The sequence below is a fragment of the Harmonia axyridis genome, chromosome 2, assembly GCF_914767665.1.
Source record: "Harmonia axyridis chromosome 2, icHarAxyr1.1, whole genome shotgun sequence".
NCBI classification, from domain to species: domain Eukaryota; kingdom Metazoa; phylum Arthropoda; class Insecta; order Coleoptera; family Coccinellidae; genus Harmonia; species Harmonia axyridis.
This window is the reverse complement of record NC_059502.1, coordinates 51378599-51397955: the sequence shown is the minus strand read 5'-3', so window position 1 is coordinate 51397955 and position 19357 is coordinate 51378599. Positions and strand designations below refer to the sequence as shown.

Genomic DNA, 19357 nt, shown 5'->3' with positions numbered 1-19357 from the left:
TGTTTCATTATGAGTAAAACTGTGATTTGTGGCAAGACTGATAGTTTGACAATTTCTGTCAAATCTCAAAAAGTTTTTTCCTCCTAATGAAGCAAGATATTTTTTCTGCAAATGGCATTCAAATGGAAAAACAATAAGAGAATATTTTCAAAGCAAAATCCAGCACAGTAGTGACATTTAAAGAACAGACAAGCTGTGGAATGAGAAAAACATCAAAAACTTTCCTGCAAGTTTTTTATACTCTCACGGTAAAAATGACGTCTGCAAATTAAACTTCAACATTATAAATAGACATGCATGAAGTCGACATCCTCACACGTTTGCGGAAAAATTTGATTCAATATGTTTCTCTTTTGAGGAAGAATATAAATGTAATGAGAATTTTTTTTTTCAGGTGAGTAACAACTTGGATGGAAAATTTCCTGCTATATAATAATTGTGAGTATCGATGAAATAGTTATGAATGTATATTAAGTAGAAAGTTAGTTATAGAGGGCTAACATCACAAATTCCGGATATATATTGGGAATTGAGTATTTTTCAATATGAAATGATAGAGATCCTACATAATTTTAGGTCAATATTTTGATGATTTTTCTTCGGTTTTTTTATTTTGAAAATTTGATTTATTCTTATAGGTTTCTCAAAAAGCACGTATATAGAATATTCTGAAATATCCATATCATCTAATTGTACCTACTTAGCGTAACTTTCGGATGCATGCATGTAGTAATTTGTCTATAATGTAGATGATTTCAACTTCGTAGAAAAAATGGGAAATGTATGATATCATTTCATGTTCAGATCGAGTCTTCTCTCGCTCTTGTGAGCGTATTCATATTTTTCCTTGAATGTATTCGACAACAAATTCTAGATGAAATTTTCACTTACCAACTCTTGTGGTGTCTCGTACATCTACATAACATCATCACTGTCCATTTTAAAAATGTTTCCAATGTTTATGGAAACCATTGACGACCATTACGTTTGAACAAAAAAAAAGAACTTTGGCATTCGAAATTCATATATTGATATTTGTGATTTTCTACCTAATAAAAAAGCTATAACGCTTATCATCAACATGTATGTATGTTCTCAAACAAGTAATTTGTCTGTTATTCATCATCCCATTTCTAAATAAGGTTTCATTCCGAACAAATCGAAAATAATTATTGAAATAATCGATGAATTAGAGTTTGATTTTTTCTGTCTATAGGTCCACTAATGGCTCAATTAGGAATTATGTTATTGTAAATTTGAGAGACTTGAATATCATAATGATGAGATTATATTGCAATAATTCACGATGTTGATTAATTAGTCTGAAGTTGCATCACCAATTGAATTTATTTTATTTTTATCAGATATAAATTCTGAAATAATGGTGCGTTTTCTCTATATCTTTACCATACTTTCAGTTTATTATTAATCCGTTTTTTAGTTCGCCTCTATATATTTATGGTCTTTTCAAATATGCGCATTCAAAATAATGTACAGCCATTCTAATACTCTGCAGAACAGTGAATACGTCGTGTAAATGATAAAAGTTTTCGCATAATTCAATCGTTAAAAACCATTTTTCAACCAATTATAAATAATAATCGTAGTTACATAAACATCAGACATCTCAAATCACATAGTCTTATGTTGGTTAATTATTTACAATCAAAAACCTTTGGTATCGTCTGAGGAAAACTTTTTCAACTCAGCACTTATAGTTTCGGAGTAATGATTTTTTGAATTAGCTTTCGGATTTCGGGTTCGAATCTCGTCGTAGGAAGTTCATTGAATTTTTTTCACATTGATAATTTACTTTTTTTCCTCCGATTGTCCAAGTATTTCGCATTGAAAATGTAAATAATAAACTATGGTGCGAAATTCACAACACTAGCGATATCTCAAACAAATTCATGAACGAAAGGGCGATAGAGGAGATGCGTTGCTCAGTTAGCTGTGCGTTAACTAATCGATATTCATTGTTATTGTAATAACGGACTATTCAGGCAGACTTTCTGCAGGAGAAGGGCTGTTAGATGAACTGAATTGAGATTGGGATCAATAACCGTTTCTGAATAACGCCGAAGATAATATCAATGAATTTTGATGCCTTTATCAAGATAGCAGGAAAGGAAGGAGATTTATCTTTGTCGTGAGGATGCCAGCTTATTGTGTAGGCTTTTTCTCTTACAAGTTATGTCATAATTCACACAAAAATTTTGTTGTAACACTTTTAACGCTGCTACAGGGTCATTGCTTTTGTCTAGGATGTTCTTAAATTGGAGGTACGATCGAAAAGGACGCATTATTATAAGGAAAAAAGTCTTATAAACCTGGACAGCAAATGTTTTAGTTTCGAGATACAGGTTCTTAAAGTTTGATTTTTTTCGAGTTTTTTCTCATAGCATCTGCATTTCACATGATATTTCACTGAAATTTAGCATAAACAATACAATTTAGAGTTAACATCATGTGATTTCTATTGTCAATATACAGGGGGGATATTTATCATTGAACAGTGTCCGTTTTTTGCTCCAGAACTTCTTTGGTGAATCACCGATAGTTTAAACAACTACAAAAAGAAACTTCAATGTACGAAACGTAAAAATTACGCTATTGCTGAAAATGAAACGTGCTTCAAGATCGCACTGAAATTGTTAAAATTCACTGCAAAATGGCGACAATTTTTACAGTTCACAAAACTAACGCACTTTTGGGTCGTCATCAAGCTTATTGAAAGATCTTATAGGAAATTAATGAATAATTTATTGACTATCGATAACGAATGCCAAGTTGGATATAAATTTTTTTCAATAAAAAAATAGCGATACTCAATTTTTATCCGTAATTTCTCACAAATTTGTCATTTGCCATGATATTCATTTTAATACCTCAGTTATGAAGAAAATATCTCGGAAAATATTGAATTGTATTTTTCGATTTTCTAATTATTCTATTTAAAAATTATTGCGGAGCAAATGGCTATCTTTCAGATACATTATATTTACATTTAAAAATGAAAAATGAATAATTTTCATGTTAATAAGGTCTGTATTGAGTGTTTCCTTGAGGAACTGTGGTTGCTATCATCGTCTTGTTTTCTCAATTTTTCAACAAATCTGGTTAATAGTTTATTTAGTCTGGATATTATTGGTTTATTCTTTGTGTTTGAATAGAGCACTTTTGGTGAATTGTTTAGGAACTATTTTTCAGCTTTTACAAAAAAAAAAATTATATATAGTTGAAAACGTCTTGTATTCTATATTATAGACCTTCGTTTTCCGACTGGTAGTATAATTTAGATATCATTTGAATCCCCCAATTGAATTGTCTGCTTAGAGCTAGAATATTCTTTGAAATTTCTATCATCAAGACATTAGGTACGATGTTTAAAGATCTAAAAGCATTCTGAAATCTATGTTTTGTGTCCAACCTCATAGAAGATTTCTTGTTCGTATCGATCTTCAACAAAAAGCATTAGGATCTCAACCGAATTCAATCTTCCAGTTTATCATTCTCTCTTGAGATATCTTCGGTTTTCAATTAGGAATAAAGGCCATTGTCTGTATTGTTGGCGTCTCTTTCTATACCCAATAACTAATGTGGCCAGTGCGTTCCAACAATGGAATGTGTGAGGAGGAATTTAATCGTCGGTATAACTATTTCATGAGCCGCGCAGTTTCCATTTTCTTTTCTCGTATACGTACCTGCATTCCACGTTATGGCAATGGACCCGTCGAAATCGTTGATTTGATCGTTGCCATTGGTTTTATTGTTTTCCGCAATTTCAGATTGCCATGGGATGCTCAGATATGGTGGAGAGTTTGAAATTGAAGTGTTCTCGATGGGTATCTGGGATTTCTTTATGGTACGATAGTTGTAGTTTTATCGTTATACGTTATATAACAAGAGCTAGCGATTTGATTGAACTGTTGTTTTGGATAGTGATGTGCAAGTTTTGAAAATTTCATGTTTATTCACTACAGTTAATTTCAAGTAAAATAAAATTCGAATAGAAATGCAGCTAACTGAAAGTGAGTACAGTAACAAATATGTTTTACTGTTCCAAATTTGTTGTCTAGTGAAGGGAAAAATGAATGGCACATTTTCGGACTCGACTTTTGATATAATTAATTTGGTGGAAATCGGACCTCATGAAAAACATCTATACCATGTTTTTGTTTAATGTTGATAGCACCAATAATAAAGAACTCATGAGAACGTTTAATTTCACGCCATTTTCCAATTTCAGTACTTTTTTCAGTAGAATCCATTATTTATTATCATTTATTTCTCATTGTCATTAGTTTTGAAGCTATAATACAAACTTTTAACAATTTCTATAACAAATAATACACTTTTTTCCTTTTACAAAAATATATAACATGATATAACGTAGGCGTACAACTTTGCTTCCGCTCTTTTTTCAGAAATTCAAGGATTTATTGTGAAAAACTGGTTATGCGTTTATGATTCAAAGTATTTTTCATCGCTGGCCACTACTTTCTTCGATCTTTCGGGCAGCGTACGAATCCCGCGTTTGAAAAACAAGTCATCTTTTAAAGCGATCCACGAATCGATCAAATTTTTTACTTCTTCATATGAGTTGAAGTGCTTGTCAGTCAGGCCTTATGCCATTGATCGAAACAAGTGATAGTGCGAGAGAGAAACTTCTGGAGAATACGGCAGGTGGGGGTAGGATTTCCCATTTCAACGTTTGCAATTAGTTCTTGACCATATTCGCAACATGGGGTCGAGCATTGTCATGCTTTAAAAATCTCAAGTTGTATTACGGCTGTCTGTCTCTATGCTTGGCTCAAACGCGTGATTGTTTCAGTCGGCTGTAACAACTCATCATACACTACGCCGAGCTGGTCCTTGGAACCGTGAATATTCAGTTTGACCGTCGTGGTGGAAGCATGGCCGGGATATCCCCCTTGATTTTCATCGCTTGGTATTATCGTAAGGATCCCAGTCAAAATGCGATGCCGAAATCTCTTCCATCTTTGTCTTGCAAGCAGCTCTTCACAAGCAAACTAACGCCGTTCAACATCTCTCGGCTACAACTCGTACGGCACCCTATATTCTTGTTTCTGAATCATTCCCATGACTTTCGAGCCCGAAAATGTGCTACTCATTTTTTTATTGCTCAAAGGGGGGGTTCACAGATCCAATCCCCAGACAACGAATTTGGGACATTCGATAAAATGTGTTGAGTCAAGTTTAAGAACTGAATACTTTGAAAATGATATTCTTCTGGGCTGTTCTGTGTTATATCTGTCAACGGCTGATGTCCCTCTGTATTCCGTCTGCGACTAAGAAGATATTTTTGTAAGTCACTTGTGGCAACTGAAAATGTAAAAATTTTCTTCGAAATACAGCACCTATTGGACACAAACATTCTTTCAAATTTAATTGAAAAATTTTGAAAATTGTGGAAATTATGAATAAAAATGAATAAAAAATTGTTGTTATGTAACACCCTGTATCTCCGTAACGAACGACATTTGAGCAATATTAGGAAAGTCTTATTCATTTTTCAAAGCGAATCTTCTGTTTCCATTTGGCATCATATTTTCGGGACACACTGTACAGGGTGGGAAAATTTCGATGTTTCAGCACTACACCTTATAAACCAGAGGAGAGAGAAAATCTGATATCCATTCTCGTTCTCGTTTTCTGAGAAACTAACAAGAACACTAACATTTTTGGCCACCTTCTCTTGTTTTCAAGTTATAAGCGATTAGCGATAATTGGAAAAATTGCGATATTGAAAAAAATTATATCTCCGTTAATACTATGTTGATAGAGCTTTAATATCAGAACATTTTACTGGCCCTTTTCTACGTAGAATCCAATGGCGTGATAGTTTTTTCAGCTGGAATTCTAATAACGAAGCTATGACCCAAAGTTATGTTTTTTGAATGGGAACACAAGATTTCTGTGCCATTTTTTGAAAGCTTAAGTTTTTCTCATAACTTCAAAAGAAGGTGGCTAAAAATGAACACTACTCTTGTTAGTTTTTCAGAAAAAAGGAACGAGAATGGTGTATCAGATTTTCTCTATTTCCCCTGATTTAAAAGTTGTGGTGCTAAAAGCTAAAACTTCAAAGTTTGCCCACCCTGTACACCTATATTACTGATATCTTCAAGAGTCTGAACTATCGTTGATAGTTTTGAAATCTATCGCAGAGGATTTACCGAACCAAACATAGATAGAAACACCCCTAAAGGGTTATACATATCTCGATACGTTCTGAACAGAAACAAGATCATAAATTATTTCAAAACGTCTTTGTGTAGGTGGATCTCGCTCGGAAGATAAAGGACCTCTACCAAACGGCCGTCTCGTCAGTCCGAAGATTCTGACATTCCCAGAGATGAGTCACCCCTAGATCTCCTAACCCAAATAAAGGAAACCCTGCAGACCTCTATATCGCCCCTCCGATATATACGGCCCGTCTAAAAGACGGTGTCGGGGCGATATAGTGCTTTATACGTCCCTCAACCCGGGCCCGAGGAGTCACCTTTGATGTCACGCGATAACCCTCCAGACCCCCAATTTCCTAGTCGATCGGGGCGACACGATTAGCAGCGCTATGACATAGCGTCCGTTTTGCGAATTTTCACAACGTAACCGTTCGCGTTACGAACGTTTGTCGCATTGCCGGTTACGTTTCATACGACTAACATCGATTTTTCGACATATTTCACGTGCGATCGTGTCAATTATGTATGGATGTTGGATTAGACACAAACATTGGGCAAAAATTGCGGATGGAATGAAATTGGGCATATCTATTCGAACAGGCCCGGACTAGACGTCGAATACACGGTATAACTCGAGTAGTTGGCCATAGCCTTGTGGTGAATGCAGGTCATCTATACCCGAGTCGAGACCATTCTGAAAAGTAGCTTGTTGTGACTTCGGGAAATTCATGAGGAAGAGACGCAGAGAATGGAATGACTATGTCAGTATACAGGGTGGCCACTTTTTCAATGGGATTGTATTGGTAACTTTTAAACCATAAGAGTTAGAAGGTCGGTCAAATAGAGAAAAAGTTGCATGCATAGAAGCATTATCAAGCATTTCAAACAAATCGAGATTATCAGGGCCGGTTATTGAGATATCATAAAAATAGTAAATTCTGTCATTTTGATTTTTCTTTTTTTCCCACTTTATTTCAAATATTATCAAAAAATGTTACAGGAATTTTCTATTCGACAGTAAATTGTTCTCAATTTGACGTAATCAGATTTCGTATCCAACGTTTCGTGCTCTCTGGGCCACCCTCAACCTCATTTTTTTCAATACGGACCTGTATATTTTATGATACTTTTCGAAATAACTTTTGAGGCTGAATTCAACGATATATCATACAATGTCATTCAAAGTTGATTTTCAGGTGATTTTGACCCTTATCCAAATTTCTTTGGGTCGGATCTGTAGTGAATGCAATTTATCAAAAACTGCTGTTAATAAAATAGTCAAGAGACGCGAATACAATGATTTTAAATTTGAATACCAAGCCTTCAAAACTTATAGCGTAATGATATCAAAATAAAGTTCGATTCTGGAACAAATGACAAATCCAACAATAGTGATTTCTCGCGAGAAGATTGAGAATGTATTGGAAGGTATTCAAGAAGACGAAATAAGCAAATGTATAAGAAGTATGGGTTCCAGAACCGTAAAGTGCATTTTACAAAATGGTGGACATTTCGAACACTTACTTCATTCTTTTTCATTTACTTTCGAATAATCATTCGATTTTTCTTTCATTAAATGATAATTCGTTTAATTATTATGAATTGAAATATGTAAATAATTATTACTGGTTTCTTGATTTGATTCTGATATGTTCCATTTAGTTCAAGATGATGATTAGTTGATTTTCTCATCGAAATGTATTGCTTGTTGTTAATTAAACTAAAGGTACCGAAATGTAATACAGATCCGACCCAAAGAAATTTGGATAAGGGTCAAAATCACCTGAAAATCAACTTTGAATGACATTGTATGATATATCGTTGAATTCAGCGTTAAAAGTTATTTCGAAAAGTGTCATAAAATATACAGGTCCGTATTGAAAAAAATGAGGTTGAGGGTGGCCCAGAGAGCACGAAACGTTGGATACGAAATCTGATAACGTCAAATTGAGAACAATTTACTTTCGAATAAAAAATTCCTGTAACATTTTTTGATAATATTTGAAATAAAGTGGAAAAAAAAGAAAAATCAAAATGACAGAATTCACTTTTCTCAATAACCGGCCCTGATAATCTCGATTTGTTTGAACTGCTTGATAATGCTTCTATGCATGCAACTTTTTCTCCATTTGACCGACCTTCTAACTCTTATGGTTTAAAAGTTATCAATACAAGCCCATTGAAAAAATGGCCACCCTGTATATGTATATATTCTATTGAGGAAGAACAATACAAATTATTAATTTCAAACAATGAAGCATATGTGTCGATGAATCTCAGTATTAGCAGGGGAAATGTAACGGGGCATCATACATTTCAACGTATGATACAAGAGAACAGATAAAAGCCTCAGCAAAAACTCTGTCTCCCCGTGTAGTGACTGGTTGGTGTAAACGTTTACAGAATAAGCTGACATAATTTATATTGAAGGATTTCCTCTTCAACCAAAACAAAATTTTCTTCATCCTCTCTTTTCACCAACGTTTGACTACTCTATAATTGCCAATTGGATCCTAAAACAAAGAAAAAAAAAAGAACCAGAAAGGAGTATCAAATATTAGTTTTCATTATATCTTTTTGAAGTTAGCGACCCATTCTGAAAAAGAATCAGAAACTGAATGGGTAGCTTGGAAACCACCATGAAATTTATAAATCGGACAATTATTCACCAAGTGGTCAATGGTTTCTTCTACACCACACTCACATAGTGGGTTATCAATAGAAGAATAGTCCTAACTCGATTTAAAATACACTAAATTTTCCTAGGAAGATTGAAACCTAGAACTTTTTCTGAAGGATCAACGATAAGACTTTTGTTGAAGACGTTAGAAGTAGTCCATTCCGAACGCCAAATTTCCTTATCGCTTTCATTAGATTGAAGGAAGGTATTAATCCATAAAGGTTTGCGTGATTTCAATTCAGCAGTTCTAGAATCTGGGAAGTAGAATACAATTGGAAATGAGTTCGGGTAGAAATGAAATTTATCCCAAGATTTCTTGACTGCAACCTGTCTACGAATATGTGCGGAACTATATGTGATAGCACCGGTAACCAATGTAAAGGTGTAGATCTAATAGTTCCACTTATAATTTTCATAGAAACGTTAAGATGTGCATCAATTTTATGAACATGAGCACTACTGAACCAAACAGAACAACAGTATTCAGCAGCAGTACTGTACTGCTGTACGGAGAGTGCTGGCATCAGCACCCTATGAAGATCCTGCTAATTTTCGGAGGATATTATTCCTCGACTTCAATTTCAAACGCAAATTTTCCAAGTGAACCTTGAAATTCAAAGAAGAATCAAGTTTAACTCCAAGATATTTGGGAGCAAAATTATGATTCAAGACGGAATTATTGAAAGTTACTTTCAATTTTCTGTATTTTTGTTGATTATTTAAATGATTTCTGTTTTATTTGGATAAGGGCATAAGCGCCACTCAAGAAAATAATTTTCTATAATATGTCAGTAGAGCCGAAGAAGAAAGACTCATAAGAATTGCCCGAGAGGAAAAAGAGACGTGGGAAAACCAAGGAAAAGAAGGTTGGAAAGTTGGGTCTCCACTGCAACAGAGACGCCGTGAAGAAGAACACGTTACGACCTAACGAAAAGAGGAGGAAGTGGAAGCTTGTTGTGTATCGTGTTAGTTTCGGTGATGTAGGGAGATTCATGAAACTTGGCCTTAATTGCTGATACCCATAAGTTTTCGTATTTTCTAGCTTTGTTCAGCTTTTCTCTATTCTAAAACCATCAACACCTACTGAATGTTGTCATACGCTGTGTAAAATATTGATTCAGGGGAGCAGTTGCGGCACAGGATAGAATGATTAGAAGAGCAATGAATAATCTCTTGTTGAGAGCTCGGAATGGTTGGTTGCTATGGAAATGTATAAGTACATAATTTGATAACTTATGAAATGTTTTATTCCCATTGAGAATAATCATGTTGCTGCCTAGGCAGTAAAAGTAATACTTTTTCTGATTGATATGTATCTGCAAAATTAATATTTGCTGTCAATCGGAGAAAAAATTACCTAACACGATAGTTTTTTGAATTATCTTCGAAAAGTCGACTCACTTCCTGTCGCGTCAACGCTTTCGACCTTATCGTCTGATAACCAGCTGATCATCATTGTTGCTTTTATAGTAAAATATTTGGACCAGAGCGAAATGATTCAAAATTTCAATCAGTTCTGAAATGATTTATAAAGAATTTTTCAATCGTATCAGGGAACTGATCTTTTTCGGTATTAAAATTGATAATAGTACATTTTGTACCTCGTAGTGAAAGCGATGTTTTTCCGGGCGACAATGAATGTTAGTGTATCGGATCTGTTGTTACGGAAATATTGAGTGTTTTGTCGTTATGCCGTACGCTAGACATTTTTTGTTAGTGCTTCTGAAAAATGAAAAGAAGCGTAGAATAGTCACAAGAGTTGCAATAAAACATTTCCGAGAGAAATGGATTGTAGAAGAAGGCTCATTGAATGGCCACCAAGGTCCTCAGACTTGACGCCTTTAGATATTTTCCTTTAGTCATATTCAAAGTTGGTTGTCTATAAAACACAGCCCCAACTAGAAAGTAAGAATACGCAGAGCATGCCGAGAAATTCAAGTTGCAGTTTTCCGAAAAGTTAGGGCCGAATTTAAAAATAGGCTATATTTTTGTCTTCTTCTTCCCCTTTTTTTTAGGCTCACAGCCTGTTTTTTTCCAACTCAATCATGCGATTCGTTAGACGTTGAGATCCAGGAGTCTTTTCATCTTTTAAGTGGTCTACCCACGGGTCTCCTGGTTTCCAGGGTATATTTTTGTGTAAATATTATGGAAACCGTTTCTAAAATTTTATAGTAATAATTTTTCATTATTTACATGTTGGCTGTCATCACGCTCACAAGATATATTCAAATTCAAATTTATTCTGATTCCAATTACATGGTGGCTATGTACAACTAAATTATAACATTACACTGGATATCATCATCGACGATCGGAAACCCATCTAAGCGCAATGCGCTTGTATTATGTAGTCTCCGCTCCCCGACGAAATTAAGCACCAAACCTATCTGAACAGAAAGAAAAAAAAAACAAAAAATAAAGTAATTGGTGTGGACGGTTCTGGGCGCAAAACAGGAGGAAAGATCGACATTTCAAAGAAATTCGCTCAATTTCACCGTTATCGCGTATCATCGAAAAAATCACGAGATCAACGAGTCAAAGGCAAGTCGGCCTTCCAATTTGAATCCTCTCTTAGTTTTCATTTTTCTCACATACAGTGGAAGCCTATTATAGAATTTCGGACCTAAATAGAAAATTCTGAGAATGGCTTTTCTTAAATAATGGAATTTGGAGAGACTCATTACCTACTAATCTAGTCATATATTTATTTCCATAGTCAACAAGAGGGTAGTTGTTCGAGAACATATACATAAGTGACTGGTAAATAAAAAGATTTTCAACGTTCATCAACTTGGATTCACAATATAAATCTCTTGTTGGATAGAGCCTATCATTCCTCAGCATTATCTTGATCAAGGTGTTCTGTGATACAAATTGATTGGAAACCAACCGTATGAAATGTTCCCCTACGAACCAAGGATTACCTATTTTTGCATTTTGTCTTATTTTGCATTGTGGTCGAGATATGAAAGGTGGTACCTTCTCAAATTGACACATGGTATACGCTCCGTTTAGACCTTGAAACGAACCTCTCAGACGCACGGAACCCACACGCGAAGAACGACCGGAATACACGATATCCATCCGCGAAACGTATATAATAAATCCCGTTTTTGACTACGAACTACCACCACTATTCTCTCTTCTTCGGCGAGCGTAGAGCGCACATTTCATCTCGCGTTTAATGATCGCCGGGCGATGGAAAAAGAAGAGGAATTTCGGAAATGCGGGGGAAGTAACTCGCCACGCCGCCATTTTTATTAAAGTTCGGTCTGATTTATGGCGCGCGGGCCGGTCTTCTCAATATACGATGCTAAGAATGCAAACTGCGCCTTGTTGGTTATTTGTTCTCGAACAGACATATATCAATGCGCGTCGTTCGTGGGAGGGCACAATAAGATAGTCGAAGAAATGGTTGCACCAACTGAGAAAAGAGGCAAGTCGAATGGATCTATTTCTTAGTGAGATCAGGGGTACCTCAGGGTTCTAATTTGGGACCTATTTTATTTCTCATTTTTAACGACAGACGACGAATGCACTGTGATAAAACCGAAAAAGCTTGTCTTGGCGGATGATTAACCTCAGTTGATGACGGCTTGAGGTCTTATACATTTGTATTTGTTACCTGTTTACATTTCATAAATTTTAAAGAAGAAAATTTCAAGTCTAGTAGCGTTCAATGATGAATTCAATTTATTGAACATACGGTTACCTTCTGAAATCCACGGTTTCCGTGCTCTGTAACCATGATATAGTCGGTTTTTCAATTGACGTTTCACCTAGAAATCTGACAGACTAGGGCACTGTGTTGACATAAAACCTAACGAGCGTAGATAGCTGAGAGAGAGAAGAATTGATTCTTATAGCGTTTTCTGCTTGTTGTACTAGTGTTGTCCCGTACGGGTGTATCGTTTTCCGCTTACCTTTTCGGTGCGCACTTTTTCAGTGTTAACGTTTTTTGCTTATGCCCACATTGCTCTCAGTGCGCACCCAGGGCAACCTTTTCCGAACTAGTTCTGGGAGTAGGTGCATCAGTTCTAGTGCTAATATGGCGGATAACAACAATATGTTTACTTTTTGTGCAGGGTTTTGAGAATCCTCTTCATCCTTTAGTGATAATGAATTACAATTTTCGACTAAAGAAAATGTCGAAAATGAACCACGAATAGAGCCCTAACGGTCTTATTTTACCTGCATTGACTGATATTAAATTGATATGTTTTGTTATTTACATGAACAAAAATTGGTTTTGGCAGCTGAGATCATATAGCGCTCTATCCTGACTAAAGTCAACAACGTGACTCCCTATATGGGTACCAGACAGAAAAAACACTGTTGAATGAAAGCCAATACCTTTTCAGACCTTTGATATACCTCAAGAGTAAAATTTAAAAGATTATATAATAACTCATGTTCTGATGAAATTTCTCATATTCAAGTCCTAGTGATAAGTGGATATATACCCTTGACGACATGGTATAATCGTTTTGGTGTTTCTCCTCTTGCCATATTGGGATCATTTTCATAGTAACATTCTCGGACGTTCGCCAAAAAAATAAAAGTCAAGCTCAATGAAGTGTCATTGAATTATTTAAATGCAGTACTCTGGTAATAGAAATTATTCGTTATATCGTAACGAATACCAACTCGAGCATAGACAATATATTTCGATTTTACGAACCTCTTCACTCGAGCCGCGCTTACGTGATGTTTCGCGAACGTCTCGTGAATCGGTGTATAATTGAATATTGTCTATGCTCTTGTGATATTATAATTGAAAATCGGAAAAACTACTCAATATTGGAGTAATACCGGATCCTATCAAGTTGAAGTGGAAAATAACAGGTTTAATCTTGTTGCAAAATACAGTTATAAGAATGAACAAGCGCTCAAATGCTCCTGACGCCAAGGGGTTGTCCATTAATCACGTGAGGCTTGAAAGGGGGGGGAGGGGTTTGATAAAAATCACGAAAATATCACAAGGGGGAGGGGGGGTGTAGTAAGATATCACGAGTATTTATTTTTTCGTCAAACGCGCGATTTTTAAACAAATATTAAGCGGCACGGCGCGGCGTGTAGTGACCTTGACTACATTAAATATATTCATGTACTAGTACAATACATGTTTTTCCTATGATTACACTTTTCGTTTATTATTATTGTTATGGCAATCAAAAAAAACTTGCAACCTGGTGTAGACATTTTAATTATGGTCCTTAATTTCAGAAGAAAGATTATAGTTTATACCTGTATTTAAATTGAGTTAATATTCAGAAAATTTTAAGATTCGTTGTAGGTACTAAAAATACACGTGATGTTGAGAAGGGGGAGGGGGGGGTGGTCTTAAACCTCACTACGTATCACCAATGGGGGAGGGGGGTTTAAAAAAATGCTAAAAAAAGATCACGTGATTAATGGACAACCCCCAAGTAATTGATTGTTTCGAATTGTTTTCAAAAGTTCAACTTGAGGCGGTCAAATGTAACGTTACCAGCTTCAAATGTCAACTCTCTTTAAAGCAAATCCTACGCCACGCGACAGAAAAGCGAATTTTCACCCATCAGGAAGACGGAAATATTTCTTCGGAGTTGAGGCGATTGAAACATTCAATTTGCAGTCGAGAGATGAAACAGTAGAGATACAGCGGGGACATTCCGATGACGTAAAAGATGAAACGTTGAATTATTCGAACAATAACGCAATAATTCATCCGTTTCCTGTTGAATTTTTGAGATTCATTTCATTTCGCGCGGAGTCATCCGATTCCGGGGGAGGAGGGGCCTATCCCGGGGGTGCTCCAACATCCCCGCGTAAGGCCGGGCGAAAAGACGTCTCTCGCAGGGTCCCGCGGGATCCTCGCGGATCGTCGGTCCGTTGACAAAAGAATACCGGAATTACGAATCTGAATTCCTTCGGAAAATTCGCCTATATATCTTCCCGGAGACGGGATGTCGATGTAAGGCAACAATGGAATCGAGCCGTACCTCACCCTTGCCGTTAATTTTATTAATGCCAACGGTGTCGGCCCAGAGAATCGATTCCGGGACGATTGAACGGCGTTTGTTACGACACACACCCTTCTGGAAGTTTTAGGGGGTGGTTTCCTCTTTTTGGTCTTGTATTTTCAATAATGAACCTTTAAATCGGTCGAGAAAAATTTAATTTTTCAAGCCTCCAAATCACATCTGAATTTTTTTCGTGTATACGTACCATCAGATGGTGCATTTGCTATTTGCTCTCAATTGTTTTCCCCGAGGGGAAATTTGTAACAACGCCGACATTTCGAAACAGTTCGTTTCTTTTGCAAGGCTAAAAAATAAATAAATATTTATTTTTATTTATTTTTTAGTCTTGAAAAAGAAAAGAACTGTTTCGAAACGTCGGCGTTGTTACAAATTAAACAATAGAATAAAATTGTGTCCAATATTCCCATTATTTTCTTAATTACTAAATATTCTTTCATTTCAATCATTACCTTATTACTTAGATTACATTGCAATGTGACCTATTCTAAACTGAATTTGGTTTATCTCTATGAGCAACATTATTTTTGGTGATTTTATTACCTTAAATTTTTGAGGTTCTGTTTTAATCTATTTTTTTTTGTTTTAGGTGAGTGCTAGTCCTGTCATGAAAAGGCGTATGAGTTTTGTTAAAACTCTCTCTACCAGATAGGTGTAAGTTTTTTTATCTGCTTATATTCACTGCGTTCTCTTGGTTCAGTTTTAATCTCGGTTTTTATATAGGTTAAAATTGATTTTCTCTATTTCAGTATCGTAATGAGTTCATTACAGTGCTAAATACAGTGCTGCTATGAACTCATTACAGCATTGTTTTCTGTTTTATTTCAGTTCTTTGTGGTTGTCTACATTGACAATATAATATAATTTGGATTTATTGGAATGATTTGCAACATTATTCACAATTTCTCTCAATTCTGGTGGTGTTGAATCGATTTCGTCTGATATAATTCACGAATTTAATTATAGGTAATTATAAATTATTTCAAAATTCGAAACGTATGATTCAAATTCTAATTATGTAATCTGTCAATTTTCAAAACAGTCACGCCAACTGCCAAGATATTTACAATACAAAAGTCACTAGGATATATAATCTGAATTTTTCATTTAATTTCGACAATATTCCACAAAACTTGACCGAAATAGTAAGAGAAAATATCGTCTAATACTCGTTGCAGAAGTCAATTCCAACACTCATGCGTGCATTTTTCTCTATTTCAGTATCGTAATGTGTTCATTACAGTTCTAAAAAAAATGCTGTGATGAACTCATTACAGCATCGTTTTGAGTAATATTTTTCGTTTTGTGGTTGTCTATACTGACTTCCGATCCTATCGAATTTCATCAAACGTCAATAACTGTCAATATAATATAATTCGGATATTGTGAGATGATCTGCAACATTATTCGCAATTTCTCTCAATTCTGGTGGTGTTGAATCGATTTTGAGACATAATTCACGATTTTAATGCGTAGTTCGAAAAGTACGATTCATATTCAAATTCCGTAATCTTTCAATTTTCGTAACAGTCACACCAATTGCCAAGATACAATACAAATGTCACTAGGATGTATAATCTGAATTTTTCATTGAATTTCGATAATATTTCACAAAAATTGACTGAAATAAAGAAAATATCGTCTAATGCTCGTTGCAGAAGACAATTCCAACGCTCCTTCGTCGCTTGTTTTCGAATTTCGCATTCTTATTGGAATATGAGCCCATTCTGCAACTTGTTTTATATTATACTATTTTACATCTTATGATAGTGTTTGAACAGAATTATTATTACCCGCTTCCTTTGAAAAAATCGTGTAACTGGTTCACAGCAAAAAAAGACTGCTCATCGCCGTCAAACGTTTCGAAACGATTAAAAACGATACATCAACAATTTCGTCATCGTCGATATCGCTCGTTTATGTTATCGAAAACCCTAATCAGCACGAGCGGTTGTTTTCTTCTGTTGTCCCATTGTCTGACGTCACATTGCATCCGTTGCGGTTCGAAACATGGAATTTCGTCGAACGAATACCGCAGCGGTCCGCGCGCTAACCGGCAAGGAAGTACTTATCTGGGAATGATGTTATTCACCATAGATCCAACATCCGTTACTTTTGGCGTGAACGGCTGGAACGTTCCCGAACGGAATGCAATAACGCCGCTGCCACCGTGAAAAGACATTCGTTCTTTCTATGTTCGCTCGTAGTCGGACAGTTAGTTTGGTTTGTTATTTCCAATAAGGTTCGCCTGAATTGGAAGCGAACCCTGCAATTTGAGAATTTCACGTTTTTTTTTTTTGAACCGAATAAACATCTTCTATGTTGTAATTGTACAGGGTTTTCCAATAAGAGGTTCCATTTTTTTTTTGTATTGAACAAAAAACGAGTATGTTTCAAGAGAAATCAACGTATGTTCATTTCATTATAAAAAGGAATGTTTGTCATTAACGATAATTAATAATATTTTTTTAGTCCAATCCATCATTTACATGATAAAGGGTGTTTTTTTTAGAGCTATAGAACTTCAAATTGCAATAAAACAACGATGGATTATTCGATTGACATGAATTTTATTTATCCGCAAGATAATCTTGTGGCATTACATTTTGAATATGATTTCTGGCATATGACCGCCACGGCTGGCTCGGATGTAGTCCAATCTGGACGTCCAATTTTTGATGACTTTTTCCAACATTTGTGGCCGTATACCAGCAATAACACGGCGAATTGTGTCTTCCAAATGGTCAAGGGTTTGTGGCTTATCCGTATAGACCAATGACTTTACATAGCCCACAGAAAGTAGTCTAGCGGTGTTAAATCACAAGATCTTGGAGGCCAATTCACAGGTCCAAAACGTGAAATTAGGCGTGTCTTTCAATAAATCGATTGTGGCACGAGCTGTGTGACATGTTGCGCCGTCTTGTTGGAACCACAGCTCCTGGACATCATGGTTGTTCAATTCAGGAATTAAAAAGTTAGTTATCATGGCTCTATACCGATCACCATTGACTGTAACGTTCTGGCCATCATCGTTTTTGAAGAAGTACGGACCAATGATTCCACCTCCCCATAAAGCGCACCAAACAGTCAATTTTTCTGGATGTAACGGTGTTTCGACATACATTTGAGGATTAGCTTCACTCCAAATGCGGCAGTTTTGTTTGTTGACGTAGCCATTCAACCAGAAGTGCGCTTCATCGCTAAAATAGACGTAGTGCGCGATACGTATTCCGCACAGAACCATTATTTTCGAAATAAAATTGCACTATTTGCAAGCGTTGTTCAGGCGTGAGTCTATTCATGACGAATTGCCAAACCAAACTGAGAATAAATCACTTGACAGCTGTTGAATCGGTCGCCATCTTGAACAGTAATGCCAACTTAAAGTTATATACCTCGAAAAAAACACCCTATATAAGGTCCAATCACACCACCAGCTCAAAAACCGTACCAAACAGTGACAAACTGAAGATGGGGAGGCTTTCTCAAAAATCATTCCAAATGCGACAATTCTGCTTATGAACGTAGTATCCGATGTGAAAATAGGCTTCATAACTGATGATGATTTTTCGATGCATTTCAATGACCCAATCAATGAAGATACGACGCTGCTGGATTGAGTTCTTATGTTAGTTAAATGAACCTCAAAATCCTCAAGACATCAGTCTTTATACAAAAAACGGTATAATATGAAACTTCTTATTGGAGAACCCTTCGCTAGTGGATCACCGACCAATAAAGATTAAAAGAATATAATTTTCAATATAATAAAAGAATAGAACCTGAAGGACTATCCCATCGCACACTTTGCGAATTTTATACGATCAATAGCTCAATAAACATTCGGAATAATTTGAGAGGAATTGTTGAATTTGTTAAAAACCCTATTAAGTACAATGATAAATCAAATATTATGTGACTGCCCAGTCCATCGGTCCTTTTTTCTACGATAAACCTAGAAACAAAACAGCTGTTTCTTTCGCACCAATTAGCCGAAATATCGGCATCTGCTCTACTAGATATTAAGCCATTGTCACCATGATAGTTCTGTTATAATACCTCGTTTCCACGATACGACGAAGGAAGGGTAGGGGGAGAAATTGCAAATAATCCGGTGGTTCAAGACTCCCCCAACTAACCTGACAGAGCCGTATCGAAAATTTCTCATGAAATACTTTGAATTGATATTTCGTTAAATCCTTATGAAAATATTATGACAACGAATATTGAATTTAAAAATTTCGTACCTTTGAAAAAGTATAACATTCCAATGGTTATTACTATTCATACAATAAGAATCTAAAGCGACGCCTGAAAACTTTTCATAACAACACATACACGATTACCAAAAAAATTCCACAAAAAAAAGAAATAAAATTTGCTGTTACTTGCGGACACAGACATAGCCAAATTCAAATGCAGGATATTCTTGTTTCATAAGTTGATGT

General features: G+C 35.7%; 1 protein-coding gene and 1 long non-coding RNA gene across 2 annotated transcripts in view; both read left to right on the top strand.

Moving 5' to 3' along the window:
* The window catches only part of LOC123672955 (Krueppel-like factor 6), a 522109-nt gene that overhangs the window by 47542 nt on the left and 455210 nt on the right, over positions 1–19357 (top strand). The window lies entirely within an intron of this gene.
* Positions 71–15567, top strand: LOC123672958. Its single transcript, XR_006746394.1, has 3 exons — positions 71–248; positions 395–438; positions 15499–15567. It is a non-coding gene; the product is annotated as an uncharacterized LOC123672958 (long non-coding RNA).